Source organism: Zingiber officinale, chromosome 8B, assembly GCF_018446385.1.
Source record: "Zingiber officinale cultivar Zhangliang chromosome 8B, Zo_v1.1, whole genome shotgun sequence".
Classification (NCBI taxonomy): Eukaryota; Viridiplantae; Streptophyta; class Magnoliopsida; order Zingiberales; family Zingiberaceae; genus Zingiber; species Zingiber officinale.
In genome coordinates, this window is record NC_056001.1 from 85,144,191 (window position 1) to 85,165,261 (window position 21,071).

At 37.7% G+C, this 21,071-nt stretch overlaps 1 long non-coding RNA gene across 1 annotated transcript; it reads right to left on the bottom strand.

Moving 5' to 3' along the window:
- Positions 1-1,650: 1,650 nt before the first annotated feature.
- LOC122017973 lies at positions 1,651-8,647 on the bottom strand. The gene is made up of 3 exons (XR_006121505.1): positions 8,211-8,647; positions 5,270-6,278; positions 1,651-1,879 (listed from the first exon to the last, which is right to left on the bottom strand). It is a non-coding gene; the product is annotated as an uncharacterized LOC122017973 (long non-coding RNA).
- Positions 8,648-21,071: the final 12,424 nt, after the last annotated feature.

Below are 21,071 nucleotides of genomic sequence, written 5' to 3' on the forward strand. Positions count from 1 at the left end.
AGAACTTTATGCAATGCCAATATCAAAATGAGCAATAAATGTGATCGAATAGATAATCAATTAACCTTTTACTCGTGGCATTGTCACCTTGGCCATATAAGAAAAAAAACGCATGTCCGAATTATAAAATATTGCAGTTCTCGAATTATTTGAATTAGATATATTTGATACATGTGATTTATGTTTAAAAGGCAAGATGACAAAGTTACCTTTTTTTGGAAAGGCTGAATGAGTTGATGAGTATGTGGAACAATGTCAAATCATGCATTAAGAGGTTATAACTACTTCATTACTTTCATTGATGATCACTGTCATTATAGGTATGTGTATTTAATGAACACCAAGTCTGAAGCCTTTGAAAAGTTTAGAGAATCATAAGTAAAGTAGAGAAATAACTTGGTAAAAATATTAAGATACTTCGATCCGATGATGTGGCAAATATTTAAGCCAAGAGTTTCTAGATTATCTAAGGGGCGATGGTATATTGTCTCAATGGACTCTGCCTTATATGCCACAACATAATGGTGTATCGAAAAAGTATAATTGAACCTTGTTAGACATGGTTAGATCAATGATGGATTGTGCAGATCTTCCAAAGACCTATTGGAGTTATACACACATGACAACTATTTACTTGCTAAACAGAGTCCCGACGAAGGCAATCTCAACTACTCCATATGAGGTATGGACTAGTAAGAAACCCCTCATATCTTATTTGAAGATATGGGGATGTCCTACTTATGTGAAAAAGACTATATCAGACAAGTTGGATGTCAAGCCTGATAAGTATTTATTTATTGGATACACTAAGGAAACTAAGGGTTACCAATTCTATCACCTCTTGGAACAAAAAGTGTTTATTTCAAGGCATGCTACCTTTCTAGAGAAAGAATTTCTCTTACAGGAAGCAAGTGAGAGTGTGGTTAAACTTGATGAAGTTCAAGGGACTCTAATAAACACTAATGAGATGCCTAGTCAAGAACCACAACCGATTATGACGCAATCTCCTCGTAGATCAGGTAGGACACGCAATATTCTTGAGGATATGGATCTCTTGTAAGAGAATCGAATGATGTGTTACTCATTGAGGATGAGGAACTTACTAATTATGAAGAGACTCTTTATAGTTCAGAAAAGGGCAAATGACTTATAGCCATGAAGTCGGAAATTAATTTCATGTACAAAAATCAAGTTTGGAACTTTCACCTGAAGGCATTATGCCTATAGGGTACAAATGGGTTTTCAAGAAGAAAACTGACATGGATGATAATGTTATTACCTACAAGGCAAGGTTGGTGGTGAAAGGCTATCATCAAAGGCAAGGCATTGACAAAACTTTCTCACTTGTGGTCATGCTTAAATCCATTCGAACACTCTTGGTCATATCAGCTCATCATGTGTCACGCCCCTAGAGAAGTCTCTACCGAAAAATTTTGGCAACATCTCCCCTGTACCGGTGACAATCTGAAACAATAAATACATACATACTTAATATATAGACATAATCCACAGCCCACACGGCTGGATATAAGCATACAACCACGCAGTTTAAAAGATACAACCCACTCGGCTGGACAGAAATGAAAAAACAACCACGCGGTATAAAAAGCCCACACGGCTGTATCAAAAACACAGCGAAAAAACGAAGAGAAAACCCACAATCCACAACTAAAGTTTACTAACCAATTAGGCTTACACAACCAAAAGATCACGAAAGAAAAACACCATGAATCAAACTCCATACACAGACCAATTCATACAATACTAAAACCGCTGTATACTAAAAAAAAAGTAAAGCAGAAATAAAACCGATATAACGCAGGACCCAGGACTGGCAGCCGACATCTCTCCAAGCATCAATGAATCATCTACCTGTTACCTGGCGAAAGAAAACCAGTTTGCGAGGTGGTGAGTATTGGAACTCAGCGGGTAAGGCAAGATAGTGCATGAACATAGTATACAAATAGAAAATGCTAAAAGGATTACAGTCTCATAAGGGGAGTAGCAGATATTATAATAAAACCATAATAAATACTAATACCTGAAATCATGTCCTAGGCTAGTAATAGAAGGTCAGAAGTAGTACTAATCTGCTACAATACTGCTCACAGTTACAGAGGTACCATGTAAGGTATATAAACAATTCCAATAAATAAACCAATGTCTAAACACCTATGATGAGAGCATATCTCAACATAAGCATGTCAGCGTAAGGGAATAACAGCAGTAAGTGATGGCAGCATAAATATACCACAACAGCATAAATAAGCAATAACAGCATATGTAAACAGCAACAGCCACAGCCAGTATAACAACAGCGTATGCACAGATGGTCACCCCGCCCACCTCTCTGCACCACGACCCTTGTATGGTAGAGAGGTCAGATTGATGACAACTGTACCACCCAAAGGCCGCCACTACTCTCGAGTGACCGAATGGACAGGTGCTGAGTGACTAACTAGCTACACAGCGAAGGGGGTCCCTGCTGCTCGCAACTCCAGTTACCACTACCCACGAGTGGCCGAGGATGCGGCCCTGGTTAACGACTCTCTCGACCGTAAGGGAGAATTGGTCGTTGACATGCATGCCATGATATGATGTGCCAAATGCAACAGTCATCATACAAATATACGCAGAAATTAGGTATGTTACATAAAGCCAACATGCTCAATATAGTACATAAATAAACAGTCAAAGCATACAAACATGGTATCTAGTATCTGCTACTTATCATGGACAACAACAAGAGACTATATATATATGAAAACAAGTATCTCAAAGATCGCGTGGAATTATCAAGCACAGGAAAAATAAGAGTGGAGTCAAGGTAAAACAGTCCTTATCCAAAAATAGTTCATGCACAAAGTTCAAAGGACTATAGAATCAAGGTAAGAAGTACCCGCCTCTAATGTGTATTCTGAACCAAATCACGTCCCGTCACGTCAACCATCTCAATCAATGTACTGCACCGGTGCACACAAATTAGCTATCTTTACATGAATCAAATAGCTAATACCAACTCTCAAACTATATTAACCCACTCCTAGAACAACCCTCAAAACCATCATCCTATCTCGAAATAGATGCACAAAACGACCAAACCCAAACACCCCAGTTCTGTTCAAAGAATTAGCTGCGTCGAGAAAAACTACACAAAGCCCCAAAATCCAATCAAGATCTCATAATCTCCAAAGCAAAAGCACAATGAAAAGTCATCTTTAAACCCTTCGAATGTGTCCGAAAATTCCACTACCAACACAAAAAATAAAAGCATAATGAAAAGTCATTGTAACCACTCCAAATGTGTCTAGAACATTGAACTAACATGAAAAGGAAAAGACCATCTCCGAACTGATTCAAAATCCATCAAAAATCTGCCCCAAAAATCTGAAGCCAACACAAGATAGCAATGCTCAATGAATAGCCCGTCTAAGCCCCTCGATTCTATCTGAAACTACCATAGCTAACCCAAGAGGTGTAACATACTGTAAAACCATCCTTAAATACCAAAAATCTATTCATAAACCCCACAACCAATTACAAGCTCTCAAATCTGTTCTAGCAATTAAAATCCAAGAATAAAACAACATTGGAAAAGAAATAATCGCGACCTTCCCAAATCCGTAAACCTAAATCACAATCGATACATTCACATTCAAGCATTAGACCTAATTCTTAACCCCTGGCCTAATTCCAACTTCTAATCAGATCTAACATAGGTTAACAAATCTAAGGCTAGGGAATTTGTTACCATTCAGCATCGGCCTCCACCAATCGAGGCTAGGGCTCGGCTAGGAGGGAAAGAACGGCGTCACCACTGCTCCGATGACGACCCACAGCAACAGATGTTGGCCACTAGCAGTTGGCTGTGGTGGCTTTGCGCCGACGAAGGAGCGAGATCGGTGGAGAAGGGGCCTCGGTCGGTGATTCAAGAGGAAGAACATCCCCTAGACAAGCTCCGTCAATGGAGGAGGATCGTCGCTGTGCTGCCCAGTGAGGGAGAGATCCGGTGGCTAGGGCTCAACTCTGGTGCTGTTGTGAGGAGAGGCCGACAACGTCAAGAAACTCGCAAGAGGGAAGGGACGGGTGGAGAGGGCGGCGTCGTGAGGTGCTCGGGAAAGATGGGTTCGACGAAGGAAAGGGTGGCGTCGCGAGATGAAGAGGGGAAGGAATTCGACGAGGGGATAAGTAGGGCACGACTTAAGAAGGGAATGAAATATATAACTTAGGGATTTTCCAATTAAAGCCCTAGATCCATTCCTCAATCAACTTCCACCTCCGGGTATTCCAAACTGACCTTTCTCGAGCCTCATAAGTGCATCCCCTCTAAATACGTCGTACGAGCTCCGATTAAATTCCAGAAAATTTTCAAAAAATCCTAAAAATTCCAATAAGATTATTTCTCAATAATCCTATTATTTATTGCTTTTTAGGGTACCGTATTTTACATTCTCTCCCACTAATAAAAATTTGGTCCCCAAATTTACTACTTAACTCAGGGATCCTCATCCAAGGATAACAACCTAGCAACCTACTCATATACTACTCCTACCAACTATCATGAACAAATCTCCAACCGGAAGAGATGACTCTGTGGGTTACGAGCTCACCTTGCTTCCGCTGCTTCCACGCTACTATCTAACCCACTATGGATAAATCACTACCTTTGAAATCCATAATCCACTATCAACAGATCCTCCAACATCTGTATAGCGCTCAAACTATCTACATCATCAATCAAACCTGCTAGCCTCTCGAACAATGATAAAGAAAAAAGGAAAGCATCCAACCTCCAACACCCACTGTTAAGAAACTTAGATATACCCACCATGGTTCAACATTGCACGTCCATGTCGTACCACTAAAGAGACAATATTTAGTGGGGAAGTTTATTATCATAAATCTCTAGTGAGACAACCAATCATATTCTCATCCTTCCGAATACTCAAGTATCCACAATACAGAAATTACACTCCAAAATCCAAATGGTCACTCAACCGTAAGATCACTGAAATCGAATCACCAACTACAAATCACCAAATCCCTAAATATCACACAAGTTCTACTCATGGTTCTATCAACATCAAATACCAAACAATAGATCATCAAGTCATATATCTACTAATAGAGTATCTGAAAATCAGATATTACTACATTTAGCTGTTGTGTAAGAAGATATCCACCAATGACTGACACAACACAAGTCATACATGGTATAAACAACTAGTCAAGTAATAACAGAAATATATGATAACGGTGTACCACATACCTCCTATAGCTTGGAGATTCCTGCCGCTGCCTGGTCCTAAAACCTGAAGGTCATATAGAGGAATCAATTTACAAGGGGAAAACAAAACAACCGAAATATCGAAAATAGGCATCATAAAACTTTGCTCTGATACCACTAAATTCGTATCAGATTAACTCAAAAAATCATAAATCTTTACAAGATCGAAATCCCAAAAATGTAAAACCCAACATTTGACTCGAATCATGCTCTGATACCACTAAATTGGTATCAGATTAACTCGAAAATACAGAACACAAAAAATGACAGACATCGTAAACTGGTTCTGATACCACTAAATTGGTATCAGATTAACTCGACAAATTGTAAATCACAACAAGATCAAAATCTTAAAAACACCAAAATCCAACAGTAGACTGGAACCATGCTCTGATACCAAAAATTGGTATCAGATTAACTCAAAAATCCAAAACACCAAAAATTTAAAACACCAAAAAACAAAAGACATCCTAAATAGGCATCATAACTTGGCTCTGATATCACTAAATTGTCACGCCCCCAGAGAAGTCCCTACTGAAAAATTTTGACAACATCTCTCCTGTACCAGTGACAATCTGAAGCAATAGATACATACATACTCAATATATAAACATAATCCACAACCCACACGGCTAGATATAAGAACACAACCTCGCAGTTTAAAAGATACAACCCACTCGGCTAGACAGAAATGGAAAAAACAACCACGCAGTATAAAAAGCCCACACGGCTGTATCAAAAACACAGCTGAAAAACAAAGAGAAACCCCACAATCCACAACTAAATTTTACTATTCAATTAGGCTTACACAACCACAAGATCACGAAAGCAAAACACCATGAATCAAACTCCAAACACAGACCAATTCATACAATACTAAAACCGCTGTATACTAAAAAAATAGTAAAGCGAAAATAAAACCGATATAATGCAAGACCCAGGACTGACAGCCGACATCTCTCCAAGCACCCATGAATCATCTACCTGTTACCTGGCAAAAAGAAAACCAGTTTGCGAGGTGGTGAGTATTGGAACTCAGCGGGTAAGGCAAGATAGTGCATGAACATAGTATACAAATAGAAAATGCCAAAAGGATTACAGTCTCATAAGGGGAGTAGCAGATACTAAAATAAAACCATAATAAATACTCATACCTGAAACCATGTCCTAAGCTAGTAATAGAAGGTCAGAAGTAGTACTAATCTACTACAATACTTCTCACAGCTATAGAGGTAATATGTAAGGTATATAAATAATTCCAATAAATATACCAATGTCTAAATACCTACGATGAGAGCATATCTCAACATAAGCATGTCAACATAAGGGAATAACAGCAGTAAGTGATGGCAGCATAAATATACCACAGCAGCATAAGTAAGCAATAACAGCATATGTAAACAGCAGCAGCCACAACAAGTATAACAACAGCGTATGCACGGATGGTCACCCCGCCCACCTCTCTGCACCACGACCCCTGTATGGTCGAGAGGCCGGATTGATGATAACTATACCACCCAAAGGCCGCCACTACTCTCGAGTGACCGGATGGACAGGTGCCGAGTAGCTAACTAGCTACACAGTGAAGGGGGTCCCTGCTGCTCGCAACTCCAGTTACCACTACCCACGAGTGGCCGAGTGTTGCACGTCAGGACAAGCGGCATCAACTCCAGCTACCACTCTCTCGAGTGACCGAGGATGCGACCCTGGTCAACGACTCTCTCGACCGTAAGGGAGAATTGGTCGTTGACATGCATGCCATGATATGATGCCCCAAATGCAACAATCATTATACAAATATACGCAGAAATTAGGTATGCTACATGAAGCCAACATGCTCAATATAGTACATAAATAAATAGTCAAAGCATACAAACATGGTATCTAGTATCTGCTACTTATCATGGATAACAACAAGAGACTGTATATATATGAAAACGAGTATCTCAAAGATCACGTGGAAGTATCAAGCGTAGGAAAAATAAGAGTGGAGTCAAGGTAAAACAGTCCTTATCCAAAAATAGTTCATGCACAAAGTTCAAAGAACTATAGAATCAAGGTAAGAAGTACCCGCCTCTAATGTGTATTCTGAACCAAATCACGTCCCATCACGTCAACCATCTCATTCAATGTCTTGCACCGGTGCACACAAATTAGCTATCTTTACATGAATCAAATAGCTAATACCAACTCTCAAACCATATATAATACACTCCTAGAACAACCCTCAAAACCAACAGCCTATCTCGAAATATATGCACAAAACAACCAAACCCAAACACTCCGGTTCTATTCAAAGAATCAGCTGTATCGATAGAAATCTACACAAAGCCCCAAAATCCAATCAAGATCTCATAATCTCCAAAGCAAAAGCACAACGAAAAGTCATCTTTAAACCCTTTGAATGTGTGCAAAAATTCCACTACCAACACAAGAAATAAAAGCATAATGAAAAGTCATTGTAACCACTCCAAATGTGTCTAGAACATTGAACTAACATGAAAAGGCAAAGACCATCTCTGAACTGATTCAAAATCCACCAAAAATCTGTCCCAAAAATATGAAGCCAACACAAGATAGCAATGCTCAATGAATAGCCCGTCTAAGCCCCTTGATTCTATCCGGAACTACCACAGTAACCCAGGAGGTGTAACATACTGCAAAACCATCCTTAAATACTAAAAATCTATTCATAACCCCCATAGCCAATTACAAGCTCTCAAATCTATTCTAGCAATTAAAATCCAAGAATGAAACAACATTGGAAAAGAAATAATCGCGACCTTCCCAAATCCGTAAACCTAAATCACAATCGATACATTCACATTCAAGCATTAGACCTAATTCTTAACCCCTGGCCTAATTCCAACTTCTAATCAGATCTAACATAGGTTAACAAATCTAAGGCTAGGGAATTTGTTACCATTCAGCATCGGCCTCCACCAATCGAGGCTAGGGCTCGGCTAGGAGGGAAAGAACGGCGTCGCCACTGCTCTGATGACGACCCACAGCAACAGATGTTGGCCACTAGCAGTTGGCTGTGGTGGCTTTGCGCCGACGAAGGAGCGAGATCGGTGGAGAAGGGGCCTCGGTCGGCGATTCAAGAGGAAGAACATCCACTGGACAAGCTCCGTCAATGGAGGAGGATCGTCGCTGTGCTGCCCGCGTGAGGGAGAGAGCCGGCGGCTAGGGCTCGACTCTGGTGCTGTTGTGAGGAGGAGAGGCCGACAACGTCAGGAAACTCGCAAGAGGGAAGGGACGGGTGGAGAGGGCGGCATCGTGAGGTGCTCGGGAAAGATGGGTTCGGCGAAGGAGAGGGTGGCGTCGCGATATGAAGAGGGGAAGGAATTCGGTGAGGGGATAAGTAGGGCACGACTTAAGAAGGGAATGAAATATATAACTTAGGGATTTTCCAATTAAATCCCTAGATTCATTCGTCAATCAATTCCCCCACCTCCGGGTATTCCAAACAGACCTTTCTCGAACCCATAAGTGCATCCCTCTAAATATGTCATACGAGCTCCGATTATATCCTAGAAAATTTTCAAAAATTCTTAAAAATTCCAATAAAATTATTTCTCAATAATCCTATTATTTATTGCTTGTTAGGGTACCGTATTTTACATCATGATTATGAGATATAGTAGATGGATGTTAAAATAGCTTTCCTTAATGGAAATATGCTTGAGGTTGTGTATATGACATAGCCCGAAAGCTTCACATCTGCCAACAAGAATAAAGTATGTAAGCTTTAACGATCCATTTATAGACTAAAATAAGCATCTAGGAGTTGGAATATCTATTTTGATGAGGCAATTAAACAATTTGATTTCTCACAAAATGCAGACGAACTTTGTGTGTATCAAAAGGTTAGTGGGAGTGTAGTCTTATTTCTAATATTATATGTTGATGACATATTGCTTATAGAAAACGATGTGCTAGTTCTACAATCAGTTAAAGTTTGGTTGCTCAATACGTTCTCTATGAAAGACATGGGAGAAACAACTTACATTCTCGGGATGAAAATCTATAGAGATAGATTGAAAATGTTGCTTGGTGTTGGTGCGGTTTGCACTAACGGTCTAACTCGGATTTTTATAAATGACAAGTAAGTTAAGTTAGGTTCTATTGCTATCTAACCACATAATTAAGTGTGCAGTATAAAGTCCAGATAGGTCGACAGGCTGATCGGATATTTGGCAGGAAACTCAGCAAAGTCAACGGGCTGACCGGATAGTTGGTACGAAGTCCAGATAAGTCGACGGGCATACCAGATATCTGGCAAGAAATTTAGCTAAGTCGACGGGAGAACTGGATAGCTGATACGAAGACCATATAGGTCAATGGGCTGACTAGATATTTGGCAAGAAGTCCAGCTAGGTCAATGGGTTGATCGGATAGCTGTCATAAAGTCCAGACAGGTCGAGGGGCTGACCAGATGTCTAGCAAATTGGTAAGTTAAGGTAAGTCACTAGAGGAGAGTGACCAAGTGAGGGTGCATCCCGGTTGAATGGATAGTAGTTGTCGGTCCAGTTTAGGTCCATTTGGGATCCCTAAGCTGAGACCTTGACTAGTTCCTAGTCCTAGGAGGATAGGAACAAACTACTACTCTTCATTATTAAATTATTATTTTTCCTAATACTTGTTTTGCAGGTTATTTGGACTAACATTATTTTGCAGAACAAAAGAATAAAAGTTGCCTTCGGATGAACAATGCCCAAAGGTGCCTTCAAGCAATGAAGGCGCCTTCGTACTGTTCATAGAAGGCGCCTTCCATTGCTATGGAAGGCGACTTCTGCAGGATAAATTTTGGCCGAAGTCATGGATAAGTGCTAGGCTGTTTGGGATCAAATTTGCCTCATTAGAGCCACCTTCCATGGCTATGGAAGGCACCTTCCATACCTATTATAAGATTGTCTTGACAAGGCATTGGAACACAACTGATATACGAGCTACTGCGCGTTCATTTAAGCTTCAGACTGCTCCAGGCTTTTGCTATGACTCTACTGCAAAGCTACTATGCCCGACAACTGTTCCAAGGATTTCCGATTGTGGTCGGTAGATCGACATCGACACATGAACGCTTCCACAATCAAACTCTAGGTGTTAGTAACAAACTTTACTGTTGTACTTACATTCTGCAAACGGAAAGTATAGCCTAGTACACTTATCCAAATTATTCTCTATATTTGATTCCCTCTTCTGGGGGTACCAGAAGAGATCTTTAGCGAATTACCCATCGATAGGTCCGCGAGACCTAGGTCTTGGAGTAGGAGTCGCTGAAGGCTTCGAACCAAGTAAATCACTTGTGTTTTCTAGTGTTGGCTTTTCATCTTAATTTTTCGCTGCGTAGTCTACTCTATTTTTAAAACTGAAAAGAAAAAATTTTAAAAACCACGTGATTCACCCCTCCCCCCCCTCTCACGTGCGATTGATCCAACACTTGGTCTCTCCTAGTCGACATATATAGACAGAGTGTTAAAACGGTTTGGCATGTATGAATCCAAGAAAGGTTTTGTACCTATGAGGCATAGAATTCAACTTTCAAAGTCTATGTTCCCATGCATAGAAGACGAGAGGATTTGCATGGATAAGATATTTTATGCGTCCGTAATAAGATCTATCATGTATGTTATGTTTTGTCAAGACCCGATGTATCATATGCTCTTAGTGTTATGAGCAGATACCAGTCTGATCCAGGAATGGATCATTGGGTGACTGTCAAGATGGACCTTAGGTACTTAAAAAGAACTAAGGATATGTTCTTAGTTTATGGAGATGGTGATATGACCATACGCGGATATATAGATGCTAGTTTCCGGACGTACAAGGATGACTCCAAGTCCCAGTCTGAATTCATATTCATATTAAATGGAGGTGCATTTAGTTGGAAAAGTTTGAAGCAAGACACTGTTGCAGATTATACTTGTGAGGCGAAATACATTGCAGCTTCAGAAGCAGCAAAGGAAGCGATTTGAATCAAGAAGTTCATTACTGAACTTGGAGTGGTTCCATCCATTATTGAAGCATTACCTGTTTACTGCGATAACACTATAGTCATTGCGCAAGCAAAGGAACTGAGGTCTCATTAGTGATCAAAACATATGTTTCGTCGTTATCATTTGATCAGGGAGATCGTTAGTAGGAAAGAAATACAACTCGAGAAAATTTCCACTGAAAGGAATCTAGTGGATCCTTTGACAAAGGCTCTACCACAAAGCAAGTTTGAGAGTAATGTCTATGCTTACGGTTTAGGACACTGTGGCGATTGACTTTAGGCAAAGTGGGAGTGTTAGAATTTAAGGGATGTCCTGAGGCAATCACCTTATGATTTTTTTTCTATTTATTTGATAAGTATAGATTTACTATTTGAGTGCATATTATATTTTTAATTGTCTTAAACTCATTTACTGAATGTCCATAATATAATTCATAGCATGAGAGATTTTTTGATTGGATCGTAACTAGTGGTTATTTCTATATATTTGATTATGAATATATTAAAATTTCCCTAGTCGTCGAATTGATGCATTCGGACATCATAAATTTTGTTATACTCCTTGGTTCAGCCAAGCAACTATTTTCTCACTGGCTGGAGACATTGAGATGTCGAGAGTTAAATGTAGATGCTGGTTATGGTAACTAGTTTATTGGAGTGACTCGCTGTAAGACTTCATATGGTTTTCTATATATATATAGATATTCTTATATATCTTGTCTGCGAAATTCTTACTGCAGCACAAGTGCAAGTTTCCTTCGACTTGAAGTATACAAGTCATCTTGGTCATGGAAACTTATACTTTGACATATTTAACAAGCATCTCATTGAGGTGTGGACATGGGATGATTGGGTATAAATTGAAGTGTTCGAAGGTGTTTGGATAGCCCATAGAGGATTCACCACTCCTTGCAAGGAGATGTATACCCTATGGTCACTCGTTAAGATTCTTACTCAAAGTCTTTGGCCAAAGCATCACATGTTAAGAGTGCAAGACTCTTGTACAAATGTATGAGTAATTTGAATCCGTAGAATGAGGAAGTATTATTTGGACTAGGTGTGACGTAGTCAGCTACTGGGACAAGACACATAGACTATGTCCAGAACCAAGTGGGTATAAGATAAGTGGAAGGAACGAGACACGACTCATTGTAGCTGTTGAAGGGTTTAGAATTAATTCTAAGATCAGCTATGATTTTTTGACTAATTGAGAATCATGATGTACTACTAGGTGTCACTCATGATCATTCTATAATTAAGTAGTTAATTATGGACGACCAAGATAAATCAGGAACCTATTGGGTCACACGCAGTAACGAGTCTCTAAAAGACGTAAAACAATTAAAGAATAGGATTCTTAGATCAAGAGATAAATGTTTGGTTGGACCATACATAAGACAAATATGGAAATATTTATCACAATGGAAGCGCAAATGGGCCACATCTCTTATGGAAGAGTTGGACCATATTTGCTTTAATCATGAATTAGTCATGAACCAACTTGGTTTAGTTGTGAACCAACCCAAGGGGTTAATTGACTAATTTTTTATTAAGGGATAATGGGTTGGATTTGAGCTTTCTAATCCAACTCATTAATAAAGGCTATATATTGATATGGTTGTGAGAAAATTTTATACATGAGATCATTAATTGGATTGTAAGGTTTTTGAAAAACCTTAACCCAACTTCTTTTCTCCTCTCCCTCTCCCCTCTCTCTTTGCCTCCACCAACAAGGGGAAGCCCTTCCCCTTGATGTCATGACCACCACAAGGAAGAAATCTCTTCCTTGTGTGCTTTTCCTCCTCTTCCTCTTGATCCTTCTTCTTCGCTCATGGCTAGTATCTTCCGAAGGAGAGGCTTATACTCAAGGAGTTGTTTTGAGGAGCTTGGCATGGATACAAATAGAGGCGAGGTTCGACAACATCGCTACAGTTGATGTCCTTCTCATTACAGGTCATCTGTAAGGTACATATAGTGTAAATTTACTTTTCATAAAAAATTTAATATGTGATCATGTTTAGCATGTTATATCTTTGTATGCGTGTGGTGCATGTAATGTAATAATTTAGAAACTATTATTGTTTTATTTTCCACTGCGCATGTTTACAAAACGTGTTTTAGCGCTCACTACATCGAGCATATCCCAACAAAAACTATACCTTTGGATACTAATAATCTCCTCCTTTTTTTATATGAACAACCCAAATTAAGTTAGGGTAAACATATATAAAGAAATAATAATAAAGTAATAAATTTACAACTTAATAATTAAAAAAATTAAATTACCCTCCCCCTAGACTTAATCTTCCCTTTTCCCCTTTTAATCACGTTAAATAGGGTACTTTGAATTGACTTTGGAAAATCTAAATTTAAAGTCTAAGGGGAAACAAAAAAATATGAAAGATTAAACTTCAAAAACTCTAGTTTTATAAATAAAAATTGAAAAAACTCCTTTAATTGTTGATAAATTTAGCAGGGGTTGAACATGAAAAAATTATTTTCACAAAAAGTTGAAGTAAATTTTTTTTAAAAAATTTACACTTTGATAACTAATTTATAGAAAATTTTCTAATAGAACAAATTTTTAAAAAAATTGTTTAGATAAAATTTTACAGAAAAATAAATTTGGTAAAATAACTCTAACAAATATGATTTTTATTAAATAAATTTTAACGATCAGAATTTTTCTAATAGGAATTTTGAAAAACAATTCAAAGTATTAATTAAGTGCTTCGGAGTAAGTCAATTAAATATTTATTTCAATAATTGACTTTTAGGCTATGGCGAGACACGCCTTCTTGGTTATTGGAACAACAACCATTTTTTAGACAAAACATTTTAAAGAAATTAAATATTTAACTTTCTTTCTGAAAGCCCTAAGTACAAAAAAAAAAAAAAAACAATCCAAAAATGATTTTAGAACCCAATATTGGTTCTTTCTACTGGGTTAATTAAAAATTTCTGAAAAAAAATATATTTTCTAGATAATTTTCTAATTTTCCCTTGTAATATCTAAATTGCCAATTTAATCCTTTGTAGTTCCTGAAAGTTGAAGCAGATAAATTTAAACATGCATAATTTTTTAAGTTTTCTATTTGATCCTTTAAATTTGCATTCTCAATTTTAATTTTTTATTTTCTATTTTAATCTTGTCAAGATCTTCTAATCTACAAGATATAACTAAGGTTGATTTTAACTCTTTATTTTCTTTTTCTAGTTTACAACAATTTTTTGCTAAGTGTTTTATAAACTGAAATGACTTATCAGGAGGAAGTGACCGTACCTGACTTACCTTGTTGATCTCACAATATGAAGCTCCCCCTGAAGTGAAGCTTTCTTCCGATGTCGCTCCCCCTTCATCGATGCTCTCGATACTCATTTTAGATGAGCTTGCTTCGTGTTCATCTTCTTGGTGACTTGCTATTAGCGCAAGTCCGGTGAGGGATTCAATCTTTAACTCAGGCGACGTTTCGTCCCACGTCACCTTTAGATTATGCTTGGTCTAGGCTGGCTTCTTATTTCTTGTCTCTGCTTTTTAGTTTTGGACAGTTATCTTTTACGTGCCCTTCTTCATTGCAGTGGTAGCATTTTACCTTTTTTTCTTCTCTTACCCAGCACTTGATTAAACTTATTGGATTTAAATAATTTTTTAAATCTCCTTACCATTAATGTTGTTTCATCATCATCAAGTGATGCCTCAAAATCTAGTTTGTCTATTTTAGCTTTTAAGGCAAATTTTTGTCTTGATTCCTTCCTTATACCTGCACATCTTGACTTATGAATTTCAAAAGTTGAAAAAAGTTCTTCTAAAGTGCTAACCTCTAAATCCTTAGAGATGAAATACACATCTACTAAGGTCGGTCATTCTGGAGTTCTAGGAAATCCATTAAGTGTGTACCTTAGTGAATCTCGGTTGGTTACCTTTTCTCCGAGATATGTGAGTCCGGTGATAAGCTCCTTGATTCTTGAGTGGAGGTGTGCGATGGTTTCACCTTCTTCTAAACGGAGGTTGCTGATCTGGTTCCTGAGCAGGTCCCGTCTCGCTAGTTTTGCCTCGAGGTCCCTTCGTGTAGTTCCAGAAATTTCTCCTAGAGCTTCTTAGCTGACTCGTAGGCTCTGATACAGTTGACTTCTTGAGGTGGTAAACACTAAGCAGATGAAACTTTACTTTGTCATTTGTCACGAAGTTGACTTGCTCTTGTTTCGTCCACTGATATTCTTCTTTATCTTTTGGGACTACAAAACCATATTTCATAATTATTAATAATTTAAAATCTTTTTTTGAAAAATACCTCCATCTTTTTCTTCCATCTCGCAAATTCCCCCTCGAGCTTCGATGGGTTGATACTCGATTCGGTCATCTCATGTGCTCCGTTCGGTGGTTAGTCCTCCTGAAGTGACCTCGCTCTGATACCAATTATAGGACCCTTGGCGGTGGCTAGAGGGGGCTAAATAGCCCTGCAAAGAAAAATGAACCTTTCTCAAACTTTATAGCTTTATTAAACTAACACTCATATAAAATAAGTTTAAGAAGTAAACTAAGAGTAGAGGCATGAAGGGGTTACTTGGTTAGAACCGGGAAGGTTGTTAATCCAAGGAATTTGAAAGCTTAGTAAACAGTCTCCTTCAGGCAGAGAAGTCTCTTACAGTGTTGATGGCTCACAAACAAGAAGTAGAACAAACTAGAGCATTTACATGTGTTCTATCTAAACTATTTAGACCAGGCTATATTTAAAGCCTTGGTCGGGGCGCCTAGAAGGGTTCCAGATGCCTCCAAGGGATAAAATTTTATCCCCATTGCAACGCAATGTGCCATGTCATGTTTTGAATAAATTTTAGTTCCGGGCACTCAGAAGGGTTTCGGGCGCCTGGAGTCTGGGCGCCTAGACTAAGTCCGAGCACTAATATCGGCTATCCGGAATGAGGCTCACCCAAACCCAACTTCCGGCCTTTGAGCAGTCTTTCGCTCCGGTTTCTCATCCCTCGGAAACGTCGTGCACCTCCTTCTCGTCTGTCCGCGTACTCTTCCATAGCACCTCGTACCTCGGACGTACCGAGCCCGTCGGTTCTCTCCCATGTCGTCCTTCTCGCTAGCTGCGTCTTTCGCTTGACTTCTTGTGATCCTAAGTTCCTGTACCCTTAGACACAGGGGTTAAATACCAACAGGACTTAACCTGACTTGGTTGATGACATCAAAATTATCTTTGAGTACTAGCACGTTGGAGGCCTACGAAGGCCTCCTGCGATTGGTGGAGACCGGCGAAAACTACCTGTGACCACTGGCGGCCGGCGAAGGGCGCCAGTGGCCACACGAAGGGCGCCAGTTGCCGCACGAGGTGGCCAGCTGCTGCACAAGGTGGCCAACGACCTCGTGAGGTCGCGAGCATCCCGTGTGAGGCTGGCAAAAGCTGCCCATAGCGCTTCGCTGGATAGAAAATGTTGGAGAGAAAAAAATGCACCATCATCTTCGAAGACACTTGAAAGAAAACGCCGCCACCGCAGAAGTGTTAGGAAAGAAGGATGGATCTACATCTAGATCTGGACAGGTTAAAATACTAGGGTTTTTACAACAAAAATCTTGTTTCGTTGCACATTGCAATGAAATAGTGATTCATTGCAAATTAAAAAGGTATTTTTCCAACAAAATAAAGTATATATATACCAAGGTTTTAGAGTGGTTTAATAAGTGCCAAGGTTTGCAACAAATTTCAGAATTCATTGCAAATTTACAACGAATTTTGAAATTCATTGCAAACATGGATTTTATATGTCCTAAGCCGGCTGATGGACCTAGAGAGCTCAGATTTGGATGACATTAGCTCTTGTGTGTTTGTCTATTTGTCCTCATTATATAAATATCCTCAAATATTTTTTTCAGTGATTTTTTGATCACCTATGTGTACAAAAAATATAATTCAATTTTAAAAAAATCACACGTTCAAATCTATTGGGTCAAATTAATTTTTAAAGACATGGATATAATCAAGAGAACAATACTAAAACAAAAAAAATCTAATTTTGTCCCATTTTGAGCTCTTTGACATTAATTTGTAACTCTAACAAGTACAACTAATTCAATTTGCTTGCTAACTCTAACATGTTCAACTTTATTTGAAATCCATCTATTTCACTTAGCTATATGAAAAAATATATATTCAGTCAAACAAGTATTTAAGGATATTTACATAATCTTGAGAATTACACAAACCCATAGGAACTTGTTTTATCTCATTCTGAGCTCCCTAAGTCCATTTATCGGCTTCGGATTATTTTATTCTAAGCACCAAGGTTTGTAATGAATTTTAGAATTCGTTGCAAATTTACAATGAATCCAGAAATTTGTTGCAAATGTTTGCAATGAATTCTAAAATCCATTGAAAATTTTCAATGAATGTTTAAATTCGTTGCAAATTTGCAACAAATTCTAAGTTCATTGCAAACTTGGAATATATATATATATGTCCCGAGCCCGTTATGGACCTATAGAGCTCGGATTCAGATGAAATTAGTTTCTTTGTGTTCATCTATTTGTCTTGATAATATAAATATCCTCAAATATTTTTTTTACCTAATATATTTTTTTCAATGATTTTTTGATCACCTATGTATATGAAAATTATAATTCAGTTTAAAAAAAAATCACACGTCCAAATCTATTGAGTCAAATTTATTTTTGAAAACATGGATATAATCAGGAGAACAATATGGATACATAAAAACTAATTTTGTGCCATTCCGAGCTCTTTGACATTATTTTGTAACTCTAACAAGTACAACTAATTCAATTTGCTTGCTAACTCTAACACGTTCAAATTCATTTGAAATCTATCTATTATACTTAGCTATATGAAAAAATATATATTTAGTCAAAAAAATTATTTGAGTACATTTACATAATCTTGAGAATGAAACGAACTCATAGGAACTTATTTCATCTCATTCTGAGCTCCCTAGGTCCATTAATCGGCTTCGAAGTATTTATTCTAAGAACCACGGTTTGCAACGAATTCTAAATTTGTTACAAACTTGGATTATATATGTCCCAAACCGGTTGATGGACCTAAAGAGCTCAAATTCAGATGAAATCAGTTCATGTATGTTCGTCTATTTGTTTTGATTATATAAGTGTCCTCAAATATTTTTTTTACCTAATATATTTTTTTCAGTGATTTTTTGATTACTTGTCACGCCCTAAAGAAGTCTCTGTCAGACAAAAATCCGACAGTAATTCCCCTGTACCGGTGACAATCTGAAGCATAAATACATACAAAATATACATCATCCACATATGGCTGGAATATATACACAACCACGCAGTTATAATCACATCCCACTCGGCTGGAATGAAACAATCATAACCACGCAATTATATATAAAGCAGCCCACACGGCTGTACTAGAAACACAGTGGAAAAACGAAGGAAAGCCCACACAAATCAAATAAATACAATGCATGCGGCACGACTTAAACACAAATACAACACCAAAACCATAAGATAGCCACATGGCTACACACAAATACAATGCCAAAAATAATAAAAGGATATACAAAAAGAAAACAAACACTAGATGAAACCGTCTTCGGATGTTGTAACACCCATAAAGTCTCAAGTAATTTTATATAAATTTTTGCATTATTAGAATGAGCTTTATGTGGACTCTTTCAAAAAAAAAAGGAAAATTGATAAGAGAAAATAGAACCCAAAAAGAAGCATGGCCAAGGTTCGAACCTTGAACCTTTTAGTAAGTGACAAAGCTTTATGTGGTATGGGAGAACCATTAGCTCCAGAAGGAATGTTGTTAGGAAGAAAAGGGAAATTATAGTTAAGGGTAGGGAGAGTGAAGGGATACCTTTCTCCCTTCACTTAGAAGGAAAAATTTATCTTTCCTTTCTCCTTTCACTTAGAATGAAAAGTTCATTTTCCTTTATCCTTTCATTTAGGGAAAATAAAGTAAGGGAAGGAAAAGGTGGTTTTCCCTTTCTCCCTTCATTTAGAATAAAAAGAAGAAAGAGTAAGAAAAGTTATTCTTTTTCTTCTTCCTCCTTCTTCCTCCCTCCACCGAAACCCTAAAACCTCTTCTCTCCCATTACCGAATTCAAACTAAAGGTTTCTTCCTAGGAAAACTTCACAAAGAGAGGTCCTTAAAACACACTTCTTCTTACAAGAAAAATAAGGAAAAGGGAGTTCTAGAAGCGAAAAGGGCTACTTCTTCTTCTCCACCAAGGGTATTTTCTTAGTAAACCAAGCAAGAGGAAGTAAGTATTCCCCTCACCTGCATTACAAGTAGTTTTCTTTGTTGTTATTTTTTTTATGTTGCTTAACAAAAACCTAGGAACCTACTCTTGAAGTTTCAGCCAAGAAGAATTAAAAGGCCTAGAGAAGTTCAAACTCCAATTAGACTAGCTTATGCTTTCTCTCATGATACCTAATATGTTATGTGATGTTATTAAGATGTTATTCATGATTTATGTAGCTTAAAAACCTAGGAACATGCCTTGAAGTTTCGTCCAAGAAGAAATAAAAGGCTTAGGGAAATTTAAACTCAAATTTGTCTAGCTTATGCTTTCTCTCATGATACCTAATATGTGATGTGATGTTATTAAGATGTTATTCATGATTTATGTAGCTTAAAAACCTAGAAACATGCCTTGAAATTTTGGCCAAGAAGAAATAAAAGGCTTAGGGAAGTTTAAACTCAAATTTGTCTAGCTTATGTTTTCTCTCATGAGACCTAATATGTGATGTGATGTTATTCATGATTTATGTAACTTAAAAACCTAGAAACATGCCTTGAAGTTTCGGCCAAGAAGAAATAAAAGGCTTAGGGAAGTTTAAACTCAAATTAGACTTGCTTATGCTTTCTCTCATGATACCTAATATGTTATGTGATGTCATTAAGATGCTATTCATGATTTATGTAGCTTAAAAACCTAAGAACATGCCTTGAAGTTTCGGCCAAGAAGAAATAAAAGGCTTAGGGAAGTTTAAACTCAAATTAGACTTGCTTATGCTTTCTCTCATGATACCTAATATGTTATGTGATGTCATTAAGATGCTATTCATGATTTATGTAGCTTAAAAACCTACGAACATGCTTTGAAGTTTCAGCCAAGAAGAAATAAAAGGCTTAGGGAAGTGTAAACTCCAATTAGACTTGCTTATGCTTTTTCCCATGATACCTAATATGTTATGTGATGTTATTAAGAAGCTATTCATTGTTGATGTTGCTTAAAACCTAGGAACATGCCCTTGTAAGGTTCGGCCAAATATGAATTAGGGTTTGAAGAGAATTCAAAACTTTAACCATGCTTGATTATGATTCCTCATGATATGTAATCTATTAGGTGATGTTAGTTTGATGTCTCCATGTTTTTATGTTGCTTAAAAACCTAGGGACATGCCTTGTAAGTTTCAGCCAAGAAGGAAATGAAAAGGGCTTAGGGAAGTTTAATTCCAACTAGACTTGCTTATGTTTTCTTCTATGCTATGCCATGTATCATGTGATATTAGTTTAAAGTTTCATGCTTAAAGTTGCTTAAAAGAAACCTAGATTCATGCTCTATAGGTTTCGACCAAGACTTGAAATTAGGGTTAGAAACTCATTTATGCTTGCTAATAGTCTCACTTACTATGCCATGTATCATGTGATATTAGTTTAAGGTTTCATGCTTAAAGTTTCTTAAAAGAAACCTAGAATCATGCTTTATAGGTTTCGGCCAAGACATGGAATTAGGGTTTGTAGAAAGTTCAAAACCCCAACTATGCATGATAATGACTCTCTATGA